This window comes from Mustela nigripes, chromosome 3, assembly GCF_022355385.1.
Source record: "Mustela nigripes isolate SB6536 chromosome 3, MUSNIG.SB6536, whole genome shotgun sequence".
NCBI classification, from domain to species: domain Eukaryota; kingdom Metazoa; phylum Chordata; class Mammalia; order Carnivora; family Mustelidae; genus Mustela; species Mustela nigripes.
This window is the reverse complement of record NC_081559.1, coordinates 38,175,418-38,195,690: the sequence shown is the minus strand read 5'-3', so window position 1 is coordinate 38,195,690 and position 20,273 is coordinate 38,175,418.

Below are 20,273 nucleotides of genomic sequence, written 5' to 3'. Positions count from 1 at the left end.
GAAGCTCATTAGAAGAACTATAGCTGTTGAGGGGCTGTCTCTGCTCAGAGAGACATAAGCTGACAAGAAATCCAGAGCAAGCCCTGGGCTTGGGGAGTGGCTGATTCCTGGAGCTGTCTCTTTGCTTTTCTCTGGTAATGGTGAAAGGGAGGTGCCCGGCAGTCTCAAGTGTGAGGACTACCAAGTTTTATCTAAGTTTGAAACTTTGTTTAATAAGGACTTTACCACACAGCGATGTGTGTGTGTGTATCTCTGTGTGTGTGTGTGTGTATGTGTGTTTAAAGCCAAGAGTTCCTTTTAATTGTAGGCCCAAAGGGAAAAGGAAACCTTTAGTGTGCTCACATTCCACAAAAACAACTGAGGAATCAATTTCCCCAAAAAATAAAAGAATGCATGGGGTTGATAATCCCCTATGCAGGGGTTTGATTCCTTTGTTTTAAGGGTCAGATCAGGATTCCAGATTAATCTCTTAACTGGGATAAAGCCACTGCAACGGCAAGATAGCAGAAATTTCTGGAGCCAGGGTTTGTAACAAATTCTGAAGCCCAGTGGAAGGCGTCATAACATTTGACTGCTTGAATTTATGCTGGGAGACACCCTCTGCGTCCTTCTATGGAGGCTTCTGGAAAGCCCTTTCTACTAATGTATTTATTTGTAGGCATAACGTCTTTCTGAGAAATTCCTCTACCCCTTCATCTTGAAACCCCCTGCACAGAGGGCCTCCCCCACCCCCACCTTCTAGTGCAGCTAGATCTGCAGATCTCAGGGTCCTAAGGCCGGGTCCTCATGTTCAAGGAAAACCAATCAGTGATGGTCCTGTGTAAATGTCTTGTCACTTTCATTTCCTTTCCTCTCCTCCACTGAAGTTGGATCATCAGAGGAAGGCACCTCCCTCCCTTCATCACACCATCTGTGAAAGGACTTTGAAGCCTGACTCACAGCTTCCTCCCCACACCAACCAGTGCCTGACTTCTCCCGGGCAACATTAGTGCCACTCATCTAATATGTTGGACCATAGTCCCCTCATATCATCCTCCCTGGTGACCTTCACTTTGCACTTCAGCAGCCACTTAATTGGCCCTACCCTGGTCTCTGCAGTGGCCAGACTCTACCTTTGAAGCTTGACATCTGTGACTTTCCTGGGTAACTACTTCTCCCATCCACCTACCCTCTCCACTCCCTCAGACCCACCAGACCTGCTCTAAATCTCATTGAAACCTTATTTATTCAACAAATACTTTTTGAAAACACATAATTACTGGACATAAGCAGTGGTAATGAGACGTTGGACAATGCAGAGTCCCTGCTCTCAATGATCTTGGAGTCCGGGAGAGACACACAAGTAAACAGGCAGTTACAGAAGGCTGAGACATGGGGCATGAGTAAGAGCCCATTGAAGATGGAGAGAAATGTTTGGGAAAATCATGCAAACACCATAAAAACAGGAAAGCATGGTAAATTTAGGGAAGTGCATAGGAATAGCTCAGATATAGAGCTTAGTTTTAAAAGAGAAATTTGTTTTAAAGATTTTTATTTATTCAACACAGAGAGAGATCACAAGTAAGCGAGAGGCAGGCAGAGAGAGAGGAGCAAGCAGGCTCCCCACTGAGCAGAGAACCCAATGCAGGGCTTGATCCCAGGACACTGAGACTATGACCTGAGCCAAAGGCAGAGGCTTAACCCACTGAGCAACCCAGGTGCCCCAGAAATTTTTTATTGCTATTTTCTCCTCCACTTTATTGAGAAATTATTGACACATAACATATCTAAGTTTAAGGTGCACAATGTTATGATTAGACATGTGTGTATTGCAAAATGGCTACCACAAATCAGTTAATGAACATCTTTTACCTCGAATAATGATTTGGGTGTGTGGCGACAACATTTAAGACCTAGTCTCTTAAAAAACTTTCAAGTATATATATATAATACAGTATTGTTAATTATGGTCACCATGCTGCACATTAGACCCCCAGATCTTGTCTATCTTGTAGGTGGGAGTTTGTATCCTTTGACCATCTCTCCATTTCCCCCATCCAAAACCCCTGGCAACCATCATTCTACTCTCCATTTCAAAGGGCTCAGCCGTTCAAGATTCTGCATTTAAGTGAGAACATACAGTATTTGCCTTTCTCTGCCTATTTAATTTAGTGGAGGACCCTTGAGGTCCACCCTGTCATTAGATGTGGCAGGATTTGAGGAGGGGAGTTGGCACCAGATAAAGTTGGAAAGATAATCAAAGGTCCACAGGACAGCTAAGTAGGCTGGGTTTCAACAGGAAGGCAGTGGGGGTGATTTGGGAGGAGTGGGTGTTGAGACTTGAAGCCATGCAATGGTGAGCTCAGATCTGTACTTCTCAGAAACAACACTCTGACCCTCTGCACACTGCGGATGGGAAGAAGGCCATATTGGAGGTAGTGGGATCAGTAGGAGGCTGTTTTCATCCTGGCAAGGGAAAAACGGGGCCTCAGATAAGATGGTGGCAGGGGCCCTGGAGGGGAATGAATCAGTTAGAAAAAAAAGTTTTTAGAAGGTGGTACTTGGTGACTTGATGGATATAGATGAGGAGACCATAGGATGAAAAGCAGGCTTTTGACATGAGCACCTGGTTAGACAGTAGGGCTGTTTGCTCAGATGGACACCATCTAGGAGCCATCAGAGGACAGGAGGAAAACGACAAGCACATTTCCAGAGAGAGGCTCGGCGACAGTCCAGAGCTACTGGGGGATCAAGTAATACAAGGCATCAGTTGGATGTGGCAATGGGAGGGGCTCTTGTTGACCCTGGAGAGCGGTCTACCAGTGGAGGGATGGGTGAAGAGACCTGCAGATGGCAGTGGGTTTAAGGTGTGAATAGGAGATAAAGTATGGGAGTAATAAGCACAGGTAGCACTTCTAATACAGGAAGGTGGAGAAGAAGGGCTGGTCAAGTGAAGGCCTGAGGGGAGCAGAGATGAGCATGTTTAAATGCTGATGGGAAGGAACCACTAAAGAAGAAGCTAAAGGTGCAAGAAGGAGAAATTATCAGATACCTTGAGGTCCTTCCATTGGGAAGAGGCTTTATGGGCAAACAGAAGGGAGGCTTCTTCTTTGCCATAGAGAAAAAAGAGGAGAGAGGTCTGAGTGAAATAAGGGGGAATTTTGGGAACTGAGCTATGCAGGATGTGTTTTGTTAAGGAAAAAGAGTGGTTTTGCCCTAAAGGCTGGTTTGTTTGAATGAGAAACAAGAAAGCGTAGGATATAACTGGAATGGATATTGAAAGGTTTTTTTTTTATTAACATATAATGTATATTTTCCACAGGGGTGGATATTGAAAGTTATAGAAGGTTCTAGAAAAGATAATTTTATCTGTTATGGTTAAAGCTGGCTGGATGGATTTATTTGTAAGATTTTCAAAAAAGAGCTTTGGTATCCAGTAGGGTTGATGGGAAACTAGAATTTGGTTTCCTCTGTTAAAATGAGAAAATTATTGGTCTGCCCTTCATAAGAAGTTTGTGGTAGATCAAACAATGGCCCCCTAGTAATGGCCACAACCCAATCCCTGGAATCCATGAATATGCTATTTTACATGGCAAAAGGAATGTTACAGATTGAATTGAGGACCTTGAGATGGGGGAGATTATCCTGGATCACCCCCTGAGCTCAGTGTAATCACAAGTGTCCTTATAAGAGAGAGGCAGGAGAGTCAGAATGAAGAAAAGGCCGTATAACAATGGAAGCAGAAGGACATTGAAAGATAAAGTGCTGCTGACTTTGAAGATGGAGGAAGTGGCCTCGAGCCAGGAGTGAAAAGGACTGCTCGAGGGTGGAAAAGGCAAGGAAATAAATTGTCTCCTGAAGTCTTCAAGAAGAACTCTCTTTGCTGACATCTTAACTTTGAAACTGATTGTGGACTTCTGACGTCTAGAACTATAACACAATATATTTAGGTTGTTTTAAGCTCTTTAATTTGCAGTAATTTGTTGGAGCAGCAATAGGAAATGAATATGAGTTTGTTAGATGATTATTTACCTTCTGCTTAGTTTGCCTAGATAACAAAGATTGTGTGCTTTACCAGAACCTTCTATGGTTTATGCTGACTTTCTGATGACCTTGATTATGTAAAAAAGAGCAAAATTCTCTCTCTTGAGAAGGAGCTACGACTCTTTACAATCATGTTACCCTTTCTGTTTATTTTTTAAATCCTTTATTGTCATTTTAAATAAGTAGCCAAGTACTATTTCTCAGGAATGCGAGATCCTGCCTCATTCAGTTATTCAAATATCCTGACAACTTTTGATGTTTTGCCTGCCCCCAAATTGATCCTGAGTGATAGCTTTTGCACCTACCACTGTCTTTGAGATTTCCCAAAGGAAAAACCATACATGATTTGTTCTTTCATTTTGTAAGAAGAGAAATGCTAGGAAATATTTGGGTTTATCTAACAGTTGCTATTGATGAGTTGTGTAGGAAGAGAAGTGACCTAGCCTGTCCCAGGTTAATAGGTAATAGGTAGTTGCATTCAGATTTCCAGAACTGTGCATTGTGTGGGAAATTGCCAGCTTTCCCGATGCCCTCACTGGCCCTGACGTTTCTTGGCACTGCTGTAGCTGAGAGTAGCCAACCATAGTAGATGTTGTCAGTCAGAAAGTCAGCAGGGTCTCCAAATGGTAACTCACTTACAACTTTCTTCATTTGAATCTAACATCTTCTGGGGGGTGCGGGGGAGGCAGTTTTTCCACTGGGTGTCCTATCACCTAACTGTGGAATTATATTCATATGTACATATTTAGAACTTATTCCGGGAATGCCTGGGTGGCTCAGTTGGTTAAGCATCTACCTTTATAAGTTAGGTATAATATCTGCTCCTCTTTGAAAATAGAGTTAGTCATGGTGTTAATATTTTGTCTACAAGGCTTTCTGAATCAAGTTTATTTTTTAATATGATTAATAACCTTGTAAATGAACAAATGTCCTTGTCAGTTGTCCTGCTTCTGTTATGAACACCCAAGAGATCTTACACTTTAGAAAATTGTCAATGGGGCACCTGGGTGGCTCAGTCGGTTAAGCCTCTGCCTTCCGCTCAGGTCATGATCTCAGGGTCCTGGGATCAAGCCCCGAACTGGGCTCCCTGCTCAGTGGGGAACCTGCTTCTCCCTCTGCCTCTGCTGTGCCCCTGCTTGTGCTCTCTCTCTTTCTCAACAAGATAAAATCTTTTTTAAGAAGATTTTTTTAAATGTATTTTATTATTTGACAGAGAGAGAGACAGTGAGAGAGGGAACATAAGCAGGGGGAGTGGGAAAGGGAGAAGCCAGCTTCCGGCCAGCAGGGAGCTTGATGTGGGGCTTGTTCCCAGGACCCTGGGATCATGACCTGAGCTGAAGGTAGACGCTTAATGACTGAGCCACCCAGGCACCCCTCAAATAAATAAAATCTTAATTTTTTTAAAAACAGAAATTTGTCAGTAATAGGTTAACCACAGCCATTTTATTTTGTCATGTGCAGATAGTTTTTTTGTTTTCCTCTGATGCTTCCCCGAAAGCACGAGCAGTCAGCCGCAGACTAGAGCTATTGTCACTGAAGCACGCTCAATTGCCTTGCAGCTGGCCTTTCCCCCAGAATCCGAAGAAGCTCTGTGAGCTGAAGCCCCATAACTTGGCATTAACCTCAAAGGACCCAGCACCGCAGCAGACCATGCATGGGCTAGAATTCTCCCTGAACCAGCTGCTGCTGGTTCACTAGGGAAGTCTGACAAAATGCTTGGGTCACACGTGCTTTTGAAGACTTTGGACAACGCCACCAAGAGCATGGCCATCTTAGCGTCAAGCAGCTCAGTGATATTGCTGGGTTTTTCTTCTGGGGACCTCTGGAATCCACTGGACTGGTTAATTCTCAAGGTTCAACTCCTGGCTCCTTACTCTGATGCAACTTCTATAGCATTATTTCTCTATTTGGGGCATCCCTCTTTTAAGATGCCAATCCTTAGGACCTTAAAACCACCGACCTTTGCCCCACTTCTTAAGAGATGGCTCAACAATTTTGCAGGAACGACATCAGCAAGAATCCTGGATGGACTATTTCCTAAAAGGCCTTGCTTTATCCCACTCAGGAAGTATAATGACTACCTCTGAGTTATTCAGTAACAATATTCTTCTTGAACAAAATGTGGTTCTGACAATGTTGAACTTCATCTGAGCCCTGTGCAGCCTCAATCATGGAACCTCCCCTCCCCTACTTTGTGGCGGAAATGGAAATGGAAAACCAGCTAACCACAAAGGACCACACTGCCCTGAGTGTTTCCAAGAGAGCTCTCATCTCCATCCTTTCTTGTGACTCCCATAAGACTCCAAGATCGCCCCCTTGTTTAGCCGCCTCTGTAAAATTCCAAGCCTCCTTCCTTCCTTTCCTTTGAGTTGTTCTTCACTAACGTACTTTTTACCAAAATAGCCAGAATAAAGAATAAAGAAGGATTTTATTTATTTATTGAGACAGAAAGATAGAGAGAGAGAAAGAGAGAGAGAGATCGAGCATGAGCTCGAAGCAGATGCAGAGAGATAGGGAGAAGCAGACTCCCTGCTGAGCCAGGTACTGATGTGGGGCTCGATCCCAGGATGCTGGGATCATGATCTGAGCCGAAGGCAGACGCTTAACCAACTGGGCCACCCAGGCACCCCAAAGCTCTCTTCTTAATTTTCAGGTGAAGTTTGCCTGTCGCAGCTCCAGGGAGAACCCCCCCACTTTGGTGGCGGCCAGTGCATCACCCCTGATTGTCCTCCTGAGGCAAAACCATATGCGCCCTGAGGCTCTGTTCAGCCTCCCATGACTTAACCCTGTGGGCATCCACCTTTCAACAGCTCAAGACATGAGTGAACTGAGAAAAGGACGTGTGGCCCCAGATACCTTGGGTCCTGGTGGAGTTGTGGAAGGGGGACAGGAAGAAATCAGTCTGACATCTTCCTGAGCTCAGCTAGGCATAGACACACTCCCCAAACAGGAAATGCTATTGTGACATCTGAGGTCCCAGCCCAGACAGGTGCCGGGCAGAGCACAGGTGTCACTCAGGTCTGGGGAGATGTCCGAGTGGCCACTATGAAGATCAAGGGTGATCCTGAAAGTTAGAAATGCCAGGGCAGATCTATAAGCTGGGGTGGGGGGCAGAGGGGAGGCCCCAAAGAGAGAAAGTCCAGGGGATAAGACCGGCCAAAAAATAAAAATAAAAAAAAGAATAAATAAAATGTAAGCCTTTAGCCAGCCCTGACCCCTTTTATTCCTCTTCTTGTTGGGGGAGTGTGGGGGTAGGCAGGGAAGGCCACACTTCCCTGCGTAGAATGTGCAGAGTCAGGGGTGTCTGAAGGCAGCATGTGACAGGAGCCGCTGCCTCTGCAACTTTATAGCAACCAGAAAGTGGCCTTCCCAACTGCAGCAGAGACATGTCGCTGAGAAGGGTGAGACATCCAGGTGATGCCACCATTGTGCAGTTATCTCTCTTGTAGCCTGAAGGCTCTAGACATTTGTGGTAGGTTTTCCTCTGACGTGCCAGAATCTGATTCCCCTGAGAGAAGCAAGCATGTCTGGAGTGAGGTCCCCAGGGCCAGTGATAACCAGGGGGTCCCCGGGAATTCTCAGGGTCCTTGCACATTCTCTGTGCTGTCCTCCAGTGGAGCGTGGTCTGGGACTGGGGAGACATTTCACAGTGTTGGAAATTCGAACTTCCTGTGCAAAGTGTGTGTTCTGGGTCATATAAAGACTGGCAAAGTCAGAAAACTTATCAGAGGCAAAGAATAGGTCATGTCTGACGTGTAGGCAGTGGTCATATTAAAAATATTTAACGACTAGAACTACACAAGCACCTACTGAGCAGGATGGATTCTGGCTGAAAATCAGCTCCATGTATAGCAATGTAGGACTTATTTTTAGGCTCACTTTTTAAAAACAAAAGCAAGGGACAGAAAAATGGATTGGGCGCATATTAAGCTTTGAATTATGCCTCCAGAATTGAGGTGCCAACTGAGGCCCAGTGGATTAGAACCTGACCTTGGTGAGTAGCGACTATGATGGCTGGAAGCGGTACTGGTCCAGGAGATCACACTTGTCGTCTTGATGATGACATCCATAACACCAGCAAATCAAGAGGCCAAGACCATCACAGAGTCCAGTTTTTCAGGGGGTCCTGATATCTGAGATGGATAAAGAAGGCTTCCGGGTCTTTCTGGACCTTACCTTGACTTTGAAGCATGTTCTGCCAGAAGACCTGACATCTGGATCCTTCTGTGTTGGCACCCTGGCAGCAATCCATACCTGTGCTCTGGCTTTTTTTCAGGGAACATGCTGGAGAGGTCTCCATGGTAGAGCAAGTCTCCCCTATTCTCTGCACCCTGGAAGTCCCTACAGAATGATGCAGGACTTGGTCCAGGGACTGCTGACTAACAGTAAGTCTTTTGCTGGTGTCTGATCATAGCTACAATTTTTTTCATAATAGAGGATCTTCCTCAAATTAGGGTGCCCTCAGTGGCTCCTATGGTTTGGGATGGTATGACATGGTTTTTGTTGAGTGGTTACCTAGGCTAGTTGTTTGAAAATGCCAACCACTAAAGGTCAAGTGTCTACTCCAAGTGGCCAGAACTGAGTTTGCCTGTCTCTTAGAGTTCTTTCCATCCACAGCGGTTAGACTTCAAGGCCCACCAATGCCTGTTTCCATTGAGTTCGTCTCTCCAAGCCATGAAGCCCCAGGACATGGATTGGCTTCACACAGAACTGGAGTCTATGAAAAACAGGCGTAAGAGCAGAAGTTTCCTAGCAACATGGTGGGCCCGTATACATGGTTGGGAGGCTTCTACATCAGGCAGACACGGCTGGGCTGAGTTAGGATAGCTTTGGATGAGGGCAGAAGAGAGCAAATCCATGGTTTCCTGAGGAATTTTTGCTCACTTTGGGGTCCAAATAATAGTCCTTTCATGTCAAGGGGGTCCATTGACAAGGTGGTAATGGAAAAGTGAGTTTTGGGATACCTACAGTAAACAGAAAATTTTTATTATTCAAATAGGCTTGCTGATTACAGAAACCTGGTCAAGTTAACTTCAAGTATTTTGAATAATATATGGGGGGTGGGGATGCCAGCCAAGGGTTTGTGGTTAGGTGGGGTTTCCAGCAGGGTTTATGGGTAGCAGTTGAGGAGCTGGTGGGCACACTTTTAGCAGCAGGGAGGTGCCCCAGTAGCTGGGACTCATCTGTGCTGGCTGGCTGTCCATACTGGTATGGGACCAGAGTTCAGAAGGCTCTTTGACACTCTGCAATCTGTCATGACCAAGACGATAGTACCTGCAATCCCATAGGTAGCCAGATCCTCTCTGCCTGGGGTTTTAAGGGTGGAGGGTTGGGTCTTAATTCCTGGTGAATGATATTATCCTTGGGGGGCTGGCAGGGGTAGATGCAAAAGAGCATCTCTTAAGCTGAGGAATGTGCCATGCATGGTTCCCATCCCTTGGATGGTTTGCCCATTTGGTGGTGAGGATGTGTGGGTGTGAAATGCACACAGGTGAACGAGCCTGTGTGAGCATAAGTATGAATGTGTGTACCTGTGAGGGAGGTATGGCAAGAGGACTGCCTGTAATACCTACATAGGAAGCCACTGACCCACCTCAGGCAGTGCATGCTGAGCTGGTCAGGAAGGCAGGAAGAGGGAGGGCTCTATTAACCCATTGTCTTCTGCCCAGTTCATTCCTTACAAAAAAAAACAAACAAACCAGTTTGGGGTGCCAAGTGGGATAAGCCCCAGCCAGTAGGGGCATCCCTGACCTCCCACAGAAGGGTGGTCAGTGACCTCTGCCAGTGTGTGCAGTGGCTTACCTTCTGGAAGAAGTGAAAGGATCCGGGGACCAGGACCATCCAGCCCGACACTCCAGCAGCAGCCTTGGCGGGAGTTCAGCCTTCTCAAGATTCTGCTACAGTGGAAGAGAACCCGGGGAAGCTGCCAGCCACTGTGGCTTAGTCCCACTCCTTCCAGAAAGGATTGTTCAGACCTAGAATGGTGCAGAAGATAGGCTCTTTCCAGTCCAAGCATAGCCTGGATGACAGCACTCCATGACACGTGCCCGGGTTGGTGCAGGTTGGACACAGCAGATGGACTTGGCACTTGGCCTCCACTCGCCAGCAGGGACCCCCAAGAAGGAGCTGCAGTATCTCCAGCTATTTTAGGATCAAGCAGAAGATGCTATTTGTACTGTCACAGTGTCTGAGGAACGGTACATAAGGCATATAAAATGTGCTGGAGATGGTCCAGATCAGATTTATCAAACTGAAGCTTGATTTCTTCGTTGAGGATCCATGTCTGTAGTCACAGTCTCGGTGCAGCTTCTGCCCACCCAGTGCCTGCGGCCGTATACTTCCAAAGCTGCTGCACCCTCTCTCAGTCACCCCCAGCACCGTGCAAATCCACTTTCAGCCGTTTCTAGAACCAGAGGAGAGATAGGTACTGACTAAGCAGTAAACAAGTTTCAAATTAAGAGATAAAATTTACTTTCAAGAAATATAAAGTATCAACAGTGTAGTATCTTCGTTAAGTGTCTATTGTCTGTGCGTAAGCCTGGGCTGACCTCAAGGGTCCTGTTGGCCAGCCCCATTTTTTGGTGATTTCACCACAAAACACTCCAGAACACAGGCCAGGTTATGGGTAGATGAGATACTGCTAAAAACATAAAATCCCATTGAGTTTGCTGATAATCATTGTGTGCCCACACCAAAAGTACCAAGCAAATTAACCCTAGCACTATGGAATGTTTTCAATTAAAATTACATCAAAACAGCCCAGTTTCCATCTCAGTGTTTCAAATGTAAGTTCCATCACAGACTGTTTTGACAAAAATTATCTCTAAAGAAAAGGCATCTTGATTAAATTAAAGGACAAATGACATCATAGACATTATTTATAAACATGTTGTTACTTGCCAAGCTATCTTATGATCAAAAACTCAGTTCTGCATTTTTGTATGATCTGTATTTTCTGAATTTAATTCTGTCATACAGCTGTATACTTTCTTGAGCAGAATTTGCCACACTTATATAATTGTATAGTTAATCATAAGCAAAATGGAGCATTTTCAAATGAATTCTATTCAGCCATCAAGGTAACACAACAGTGGGCAGTTCTACTCCTAGAGTAATTCATTAATAACTCTCCCCCCAATAATGAACATCCTGAGTCACTACTTACATAAACGTCTTGGTAAGCTTATTTATCTTCTATTTTAATGTCCTTCCCTGATTCTTGTAACTGGGACCTGCAAAACCATAAACACTTGACCTCCTGCAGAACTTCTCCAGATCAATACAGATCAAACCTTGATCTTACTGTAAATATTACCCAACTCCATTAAGTAATGAAATCCTTATACAAAAAACATTTCAAAAACCAATCTAAACATTCAACTATTAAAGTCAAGCATTCATCCAGATATTCATACACTAACAAAATTGATAAAATCCAAATTGAGCAAATCACATATGTATGGGTTTGTTGGGGGGGATGCGCAATAAGTAGGGGAAACAGCTGGATTCTGAGCCAGAGGTCAAAATCAGACATTCTTTCCAGATCTGCTGCCAGGGACCTAACAGTGTTCTTCCATTTCTTTAAAAATCAATAGGGAGCTTTGCATCTAGCAATGGTCTCTATCTTTTCAATTAAAAGGAAAAAAAGAAAAGAAAAAATTGTACGTTTTCAGCTTACAACCTTATAATAATCAAAGTTCATGGTTTCTTGAGTCTTTCAGGTCTGGTTCTCCGAGGCTAAAGTTGATTGGTTCTGGTCATTCTTTGCTCCTTGCAGAATCAGTCCTTAGGCTTCATCATTTGCCTTTCCCAGGCTTGGAACCAGCATCTCCTACATTTCAATCGCCTTTGTAAGGTTCCAATGAGGTGATCAATTAATATTTCATCTTTCATTTTTCCTCTTGCTTAATTCCCTCTGCCCTTTCCCTCCCCCAGTCTTCTCTTTGAATTCCAGTCCCACCTGCAAAGCCAGACAGCCAAGTCCTGAAAGGACTCATCCTAAGGTGCATACAGAGTCTGAGGCACGGAGTCAAGCAATTCACAGAGACTCTGAAGATGTTTTTTAATATCTTGAAGTAACAGGGTTAAAATAGCATTTTTTTTTTTCTTGAGTCTATATTATGCTCAGGTCTTGTGCCAGAGGCTTTACCTACATGATTGCTGATCCAGAAAAAGGGAAATACCGTATTTCATCAAATCCAGCACACCCTAGTTGTAAGAACTACCATTACTTCATGTAACATTAAAAAAAAACCCACAACCAACTATATTGTAACCTCTCACTGATTGCAAATTGCATCCTAATTTCAGAGGTGTTAACGTGTGGAGGGGGAAAAAAGTGCATATTAGAACTGATGACAGAATTTTACAGAGAAGTTGGGTAATGGGGCCAGAACCCCAGAGCTGATAAGAGGCAGAGCTGAGTTTAGATTGTTCTAGAGTCCACTACCTCTTGGGAGGTTCAAAGGCTTTATTTTCCTGAGCAGTTTCTTCTGCCCTGCCTGCCCGTAGTCAGCGACCAGTTTCTAAGCCATCTGTCCTAGAGAACAGAGCCTTCACTCTAAGATAGCCAGACTGCTAACTGAGCTAAAACAACTACTTTTTTGCAACTACTTCCCCTCTGCAGGGCGCCTAATTCTAGAGCTTGACCCTTCTGCTGCCGCTACACGACTCTTGGTAGGTCAGAGGGGAAGGAGTGGGTGTCAGGAAAGGCTAGTGACCTTCCTTTCTCTTCCACAGCTCCTTGCTTCTCTACTCCTCCACCCAGGCAGGCAGGGGCCACTGCAGACTGAGTAGATTAACAGAATCGGGTTTAGGGAGGTAGAAGATGCTGGGATAATCCACTCACGCCTCTCCTTATCAGATCTTCTTGCTCTTCTCTGTCCAAACGAGCTCCTGCTCTGATGACCTAACTCAACTTCACCCCTCTGACCTGATGCTCAGGTATCTCTAAAGGTGAACTCCCAACTTCCGTGCCCATTGCCTGTTTGTTCTGTTGATTGACTGACCAACTGTCCAGTTTTTTTCTATTTAGTGACCAGCTACTATGTGCAGGTGCGCTGACGACTGGCTGTAAGCCAACACACACACAATTCCTGCCTTTATGGGGTTCGCAGCCTAGCACGAGACACAGATGTCATCTAAGAAACTTGCAGATAGATGTAAAATGACAACTGCAATTAAAGGTTCTTAGGGAAAGCTGCGCAGAGATAACACTCCCCAAATACTCTGTGTGTTCTCCTGCTTTTTCCAGCCCTTCTTGGCCCCTCACAACCAGTGTCTTGCCCATAGTCCATCCTTCTGTGTTGCTGTGCCTATTTTTCTAGGGGGACCAGAGGGCCCTGGTGGGGGCAGGAACCCTGGGAAGAATGCATCCTTCTAAGTTGCCCAGTTCACATGTCTGTGCTGCCCAGAGGCCTCCAGGGGGCATGGGAAGCTGGGCAGCCCTTGCTCCCCTCCAAACTGGTGCCGTGAATCCCCCCTGCCTCCCCGCTTCAACTGACCAAGCCTGGCTCTTCCATTTCCCAGAGGGGAGCTCTACCTGCCACACACCTGCTCAAAATCCTGCTAAGAGCTCCACTTCGAGCACAGTGTAAACTTGGGCCTGGAGTCCAAGGACCCTGAAGCTCTGGCCTCTGACTACCTTCCTGTGGCTCTCATCTCCATCCCATCCCTCACTGGCCAAAGTCCGAACCCTGTGGAGCAGGACAAGACCTGCTGTCATGGGTTGCATGCTTGCTTAGCCAATATCCAGTCCCTGCTTCCTCCTTGAATTTTTAGTCCCATGCAGCTGTGTGCCCAGCCTCGGGGTGTAAATCTATTATGGCAGCCTCATGCCCAGTTCTGGTTCTCTTATAGCTGGGAAGACCATGTGACTCCGTTACTTCAAGAAGAGCTAGGTGGGGATCTCCTGGGGGTGAGGCAGTGTTTTCCAGAAATGCTTTTGCTTTCCTAATAACTGGGAACACCTGTTATTGTTATGGCTGATACCCCCTCTTCTCCTCTTTCCCTCCTTGACTGAAAATGTGGTGGCTGGAGCAGGGGCAGTCATTTTTGAACCATGAGGAAATGGATGATGGAGGTCACCCTGTCATCAAAAGGTTATTGAACTATCATTAACATCTCTCAATTTCTGGACTTCATATTATGTATACCTCCTTGTTCATGTAAGCCACTGAACTCATTTTCTGTTGCTTGCAGATGAATGTCTTTCCTACATCCTACTCCTGTTTGGGAGCCAAGCCTCAGATTTCTCTGATCTCCTCAACTCCGACAACTCTTACCTCTGCTTCATTTCAGCAGCAGACCACATCCGAATCCTGGACCTTGTTATCACCTCGAACTATTCCATGCCCAAAATATACGATACAGACTGCCCATTTTCTGAGTCGAAGTCCGATCCTTCCTTAATCCCAGGGTGATGGTGAAAGGGTGTCATTGATTTGGAATTGGAAGATTATTTTGGCCTCCTGGTGGAAAGGGTCAGGATCCTCAGATAAACTCTTCATAATATTTCTCTCCAGTGTTCACCCTGGATGGAGTGCGGCTGCAGCCTGGACATCCTACTTTCCCTTGCATTTCACACAACACCCTTCTACCCACCCTTGTCTCTGGGGATTGGGGTATCCCTCCTCAGAGTCAAGTTCAGCCCCTCCACTTGTTTCTGTTCCCTCTGGTGACTCCAGGACTTGCTCCATCCACCCCTATCACCCTGTGGTGCCTCCAATCTCTCCCGGCTTATCCTCCATCTGGAAATACACTCAAACTTTTTCTCCACCTGCAAAGCACCTTCCTTTGATCTTGTATTCCCGCTTTCCTTTCCTTGCACCCTGAGCTTAGTGAACGAGCTAACGTCACTGGGTGAAAGTCCCCCTCCACTCATCCCTCCCCTTCTATGCACTCTGCTTCTACGACTGTTTCCAGAAGTCCCCAGTGAGTTCCAGATGATCAAGTCCACTGGTTATATGTCATTCCTTATCTTCCTGGACTGCTTTGTTAATTTGATCCGGTGACCATGATCTCATTCTTGGGACTTCCCACTTCCTTGGCTTCCAAGATAGCCTCTTTCTCACCTGGCACTCGTACTCGTTAACCAGTTCTTCTGAGAGTCCATGATGGAGGCTCAGGGTCTTGAGACCTGAGTCTTACTCCTCAGGGTTCTGTGCTCAGCATAGTGCTATTTTCCCCCATACTCTGCCTCATTTTCCCATCCACGTTAGAATTTCTATGACTTCGGGACTCCTGGGTGGCTCGGTTGGGTGGCTGCCTTTGGCTCAGGTCATGATCCCAGTGTTCTAGGATTGAGTCCCGTGTTGGACTCCTTTATCAGTGGAGAGCCTACTTCTCCCTCTTCCTGTCACTCCCCCTGATTGTGCTCTCTCTCTCTCTCTGACAAATAAATAAATAAAATCTTAGAAAAAAAAAATTTCCATGACCTCTATGCTGCCAATGTCTTGATGTCTATCTTCAGCTCTTCTCCTGCTTCTAAGGTTTAATAAATCATTCGATCGCCTATGGATTACATCTCTAGCTGCCCCATGAACATCACCACATGGCTGGCCACCAAGGCCAAGTTCCTCAGGTTGGTGTATGTGCCCTTGGGTCTCAGTTCCTGCTCTTTCTTCATTCTTACTCCCTGCGTAGTCATTCCAGACTCACTGGGCTTCCCAGTACATGCTGTGATGCCTCATACCTCTGAATTTTGATACACGTAGCCTGAAACTCCCTTTTCTGCTTCTTTCCTCCCTGCCTCATGCTTACTCATCATCAGTGCACACCTTGGATATCACCTCTCTGCCAGGAAGCTTTACCTGTCTGGTGTCCTCAGGCAGAGCCACGTGCCCCTCTTCTGGGCAGGCCTGTGCCACTCATGTATCATGGCATACTGCATAGATGATCAGACCCAGCCTCCCTCTATCTCCCTCTCTCTCTCACAGCCCCCACCCCTCTGCACACTTGCTCCAAGGTCCCACTCACAGTTTGTGGAGTTTTGCCTTACCTGTGCTGCCATCACAGACTCTATGTCCCCTCCCAGCTGACTGCCCCCGAGCTAGCTTCCAAAAAGCAGCAGCACCTCTGGGTCTTGGGACACACACCACATCCCCAGGAGAAAATGATTAGCCCACCTCAGGTCAGGGATGGTCCATGGGAAAACTGGGGTAGGGGTTGGAGAGTCATCTCCTGAAACATAGGCTGCCTCTCTGTGGGAGCTCTGCATTGACTTTCTTGGGCCCTCACTCCTTGGAGACCAGTTGAGTGATCTGGGGATGGGGAGGCACAGGTTCAGACACCTAGGGGGTCTTGGGGCTCTCAAGGGCTAAATGGCTCCCACAGGATCCCAGGATCACCCAAGGAACCTCTGCCAACTCAAGTCTTTCTTGAAACCAGTTCTGGGGACTGAGCCAATGTCATTTCTGTGAGCCCTTAAAGAGGAGGACTTCAGGCAAAGAATTGAACAAAATTCTGATTTTCATAAACATATGAATCACAATACAGTATTAACAGCCAGTTGATTAGCAGACAGCCCCCCCCCCACCCCCATAACTTCATTGGAACCATAATCCGCTTGGAGACACTGGCTCTGGACATGGGGAAAAGAAGCCAGGCTTAATGCTGTTTTCTAGAAGTTTCTTGTCCTTGCTTTATTCTTTTAATCAGTTATACTAGAAATGGGTATCCTTTCCTTCCAGGCCATAGCTCAGATAGGCAACCCTGGTGGAGAGGACAAGTGTCTCAGCAGAGTGTCTGGCCAGGCAGAAGGGAAACACAATCAAATGCTTATCCTCTGAGACCAAGCAGTGAGGGAGACACACACATAACTAATCTCTCTATGCTTCATCCACTTTGCTGCTTTGTTTATGTTTATAGAACTTCAAATCGGACATGCCATGTAGTTTACTTACTTATTTATATTTTTGTCTTCTTCCCACATACTTTAGAGTGTAGCTTCCATAAGGACAGGGATTTTTTGTTGTTGATCTTTTGTTCACTGTTGCGTTCCCCAGGACCTGGGACAGGTGCAGAGTATGCACTTAAGTATTCGTTAGAGGAATGAGTGAAACACTAGGAGCAAGGTCAGTGCAGGGTACTGGAGAAGTAATCCATTCTAGGGACTGGAGATGGCTTTCTTTAGCCAGTATGCCTAAGCTGCATCTCTAAGCATTTGCCAGGTGAATCTGGGTAAGAAGAGGAAAGAGGGCATCACAGGCAAAGGATAAAAGGAAGGAACAGCCTGGTGTATGCTTGGCGCCCCTACTTTCGGTGTGGGAAGGCTTCTGGATGTGGGTGTGGCTGCAGTGGCTCTGGGCCCAGGCTGGCAGATACTGATTGGAGGAAGGAAGAGTGGAAGCTACAGGCTCTTTGGGGTGGGTAAGGCTGGGTGAGACACAGGCGCTCAGTCCTGTGTTGGGACTTAGGAGCCAGACTGTTGGCATATGGCGGCCTCTTCCAGGAAGAAAGGATAGCCTGGATAGCCAACCAGTCACACTGGACCACAGAGCTATGGACACTTTAGGATTCGGTCTGTAATGGAGAAAGGCTCAGGATCTTGGACAGCGGTAGGACAGAAGGGGCCCGGGCCTGGAGATGAGCACTCCGCATGGCACAGGATTCCCATTGTTGGGGGGGGACATTAAGTGGATGGAGATTTCAATCCAACTCCTCATTTTGGCTGCCGCTGTTCGTGCCCCTGCCACAAGGGAGTTGCTACTGGGAAAAAGGTCCGGCACAGAAGAAGGCGTCCTTGTTCTTGCTTGGGATGATGCCCTTGCTCTGCTTTTAGCTCCGACAGCAGAAGAGCTGGCCTTCCTGAATGGTCAGCCGTGGTCTCTGAAGGCCATTCTAGGGGGGACTGGGGTCACTAACCTTTGTGTTGAACCTGAGCCCTGAGACCTGTCGCTAGCTGTCCTCATGGTGATTTTCCCTCTGATCCTCATTTGGGACAACCTCAGTCCATCAGAGGTGCTCCTGTGATACCAACGGCCAAAAGGCCTAGGGCCAAGGTCTGGGTTGCTTTTGTTCTGGGAGGGCTCCATGGCCCTTATGCAAGGATGCCTACCTGCACCCAGGCCAGCTCTGCAGGGCAAGGAGCGATGACCTTGAACACTGGCTGCTGCATCGTCAGAGACCATTCTGTGGCCCCTCAATGCTCCCAGCAGCATCACACCTCTGACTGGTCCTACCTAGCTCCCTCGGGGGCAGAGGGCCCCTCTGGGGTCAGACTGGAGCTTGCACTGGTTCCACTAGCAGTTTGCTTGTGCCCTAACTCCTTGCTACATTGGCCCCCTCTGGGACACTCCCCATTTGGATGACACCTTCTTCAAAGTGCAGCCTGTGTCCTCAGGATCCAAATGTGGCTTGGCAGAGCTCAAATGTGAGCTGAGCTTTGCTGGACTCCCAGGTTGACACAGGAGTGGCTGCTATTCCAGGCAGGTACAGACAGCTCCTCCCCAGAGACCTGAGCAGGAAGTAAGGAGCAGGGTCCGGTAGGGCTGAAGGAGAAGGGTTCCCCTCTCCCCTCACTTTGCTCTCACTCCACCTCCCACTGATTGGGACATACACTGGGACATACATTGTGTTGCTCTATATTCCCCTCTCCTGAACTGGAGGGACCCTGCTCTTCCCTCGCTTCTACACAGGATGGGGAGAATACATTTTGTTAAAAGTTAAGTTGGAGGTAGGGCAGGAGAGATCAAGTAATTTAGAACATCTTTCTCAAGGCAATAGCTTGACTTGTGAGGCTGTTTTTTTCCCTCCATAGAAATTGAATGGCACCTAAGATATTTTTCCTAATTTAACTACCAAAACAAATCCTAAAATTTCCCTGGGCAGATGGAGCACAGACTAAGGCAAAGCTCAAATTCTTATCAATATTTTTTAAACTAACCATATACATTGCTACTCAGCCATTCCTCACGTACAAAGTTCTTGATCAAAAGGAAAAAAAAAAAAAAAACCAAACACTTCTGTTTGGCTCTTTGAGGAAAAGAACTGAGATCTCCTCTTTGTTTCCATCTTCATATTTTCTGAACCCTGAATGAGTCAAACAAATGATGGAATCTGTTGGGGCAGCCTTTTCTTCTCTCATCCCAAGTGCCACCATCTCTGCTCCCTTTCTGGTCTCCCTGGGACCCTACAGCTGTCCCACATGCTACAGAAGAATGTAGGGTATCAACCTGTGGTTTTCTGCTGTGGAAAAACCATTCCCCCTGGAATGCAATGCCAGCATCTCAGGACACGACCTGAACACACTCGACACGTAATTGTCAAGGGAATGCAAATGGGTGGGTGGAGCACTCTGCCATCTGGATTTTTGCTTGGGAGATGCATTTTTTTTCATACCTGTTTGTGTTTACTGAGTATTGGTGGAGAGAAGGCTCACAGAGGAAACTGAGTTCCTTGCTCTGTAGGACTCCCTCTGTAGGATGTGAGATTCCCATTCAGAACAGAAAACCATAGTGAAGATGATACGGCAGCTCCATCCACCCGATCATCAGTGGTCTCCTCCCTCCCCCACCCCCACCCATCCCCATGGTCCCCTTTGCCCTACATCCTAACTCTGGCACCCAGTGCCTAAAAATCTGGGACCTGAGCAGCCAGTTCAGACTCTGCCTCTGCTACTCACTGGTTGTGGGACTCCTGTCCATCTCTCTGAGCCTCAATTTCCTTATCTATACATTGAAGTTTATGCTAGGACCCAGCCACAGGGTTTGTGAGGATTAAATGAGAGTATGTTTGGAAGGGATTAAGCACAGTCCCTGGCACGCCAGGGGTCAGGGACTCTGGTGATCCCAATTTTTACCTGCCTGGAGTCCATAACCAATTCTAGCTGAAAAAGCTCGAGCTGTTGAAAGAGGAGAGGGTGTTAGGCTCTGCTTGGGGAAATAAGACCAACTCATGGTGAGAAAACAAAGGACAAATAACAGCTAACTTGTGATACTGGCCACAGATAGATTAGGGATTTGATAAGAAGAAAAGAGAGGACTGGGTGGCTAAGGAGGTCTCAGCACTGCTAGAGCAGGTGTCCAGTGGGACCAAAAGGATCCTCTTTGAGTAAATAGAAGCCATTCTCAAGAGGCTGGGTTGGGGCCAACCGAAGCTGAGTCAGCCCCCAGGTGACCCAGGTGAAGAGCCTGGAAGATTTGGTACCACCCCAGGGGCGGTTGCACTTGGACTTTTCAAGCACCTACTATGCGATCAGAATACATTTGTAGAATAGCCACAGTTTCACAAAATATTATTTCGGGAAATAT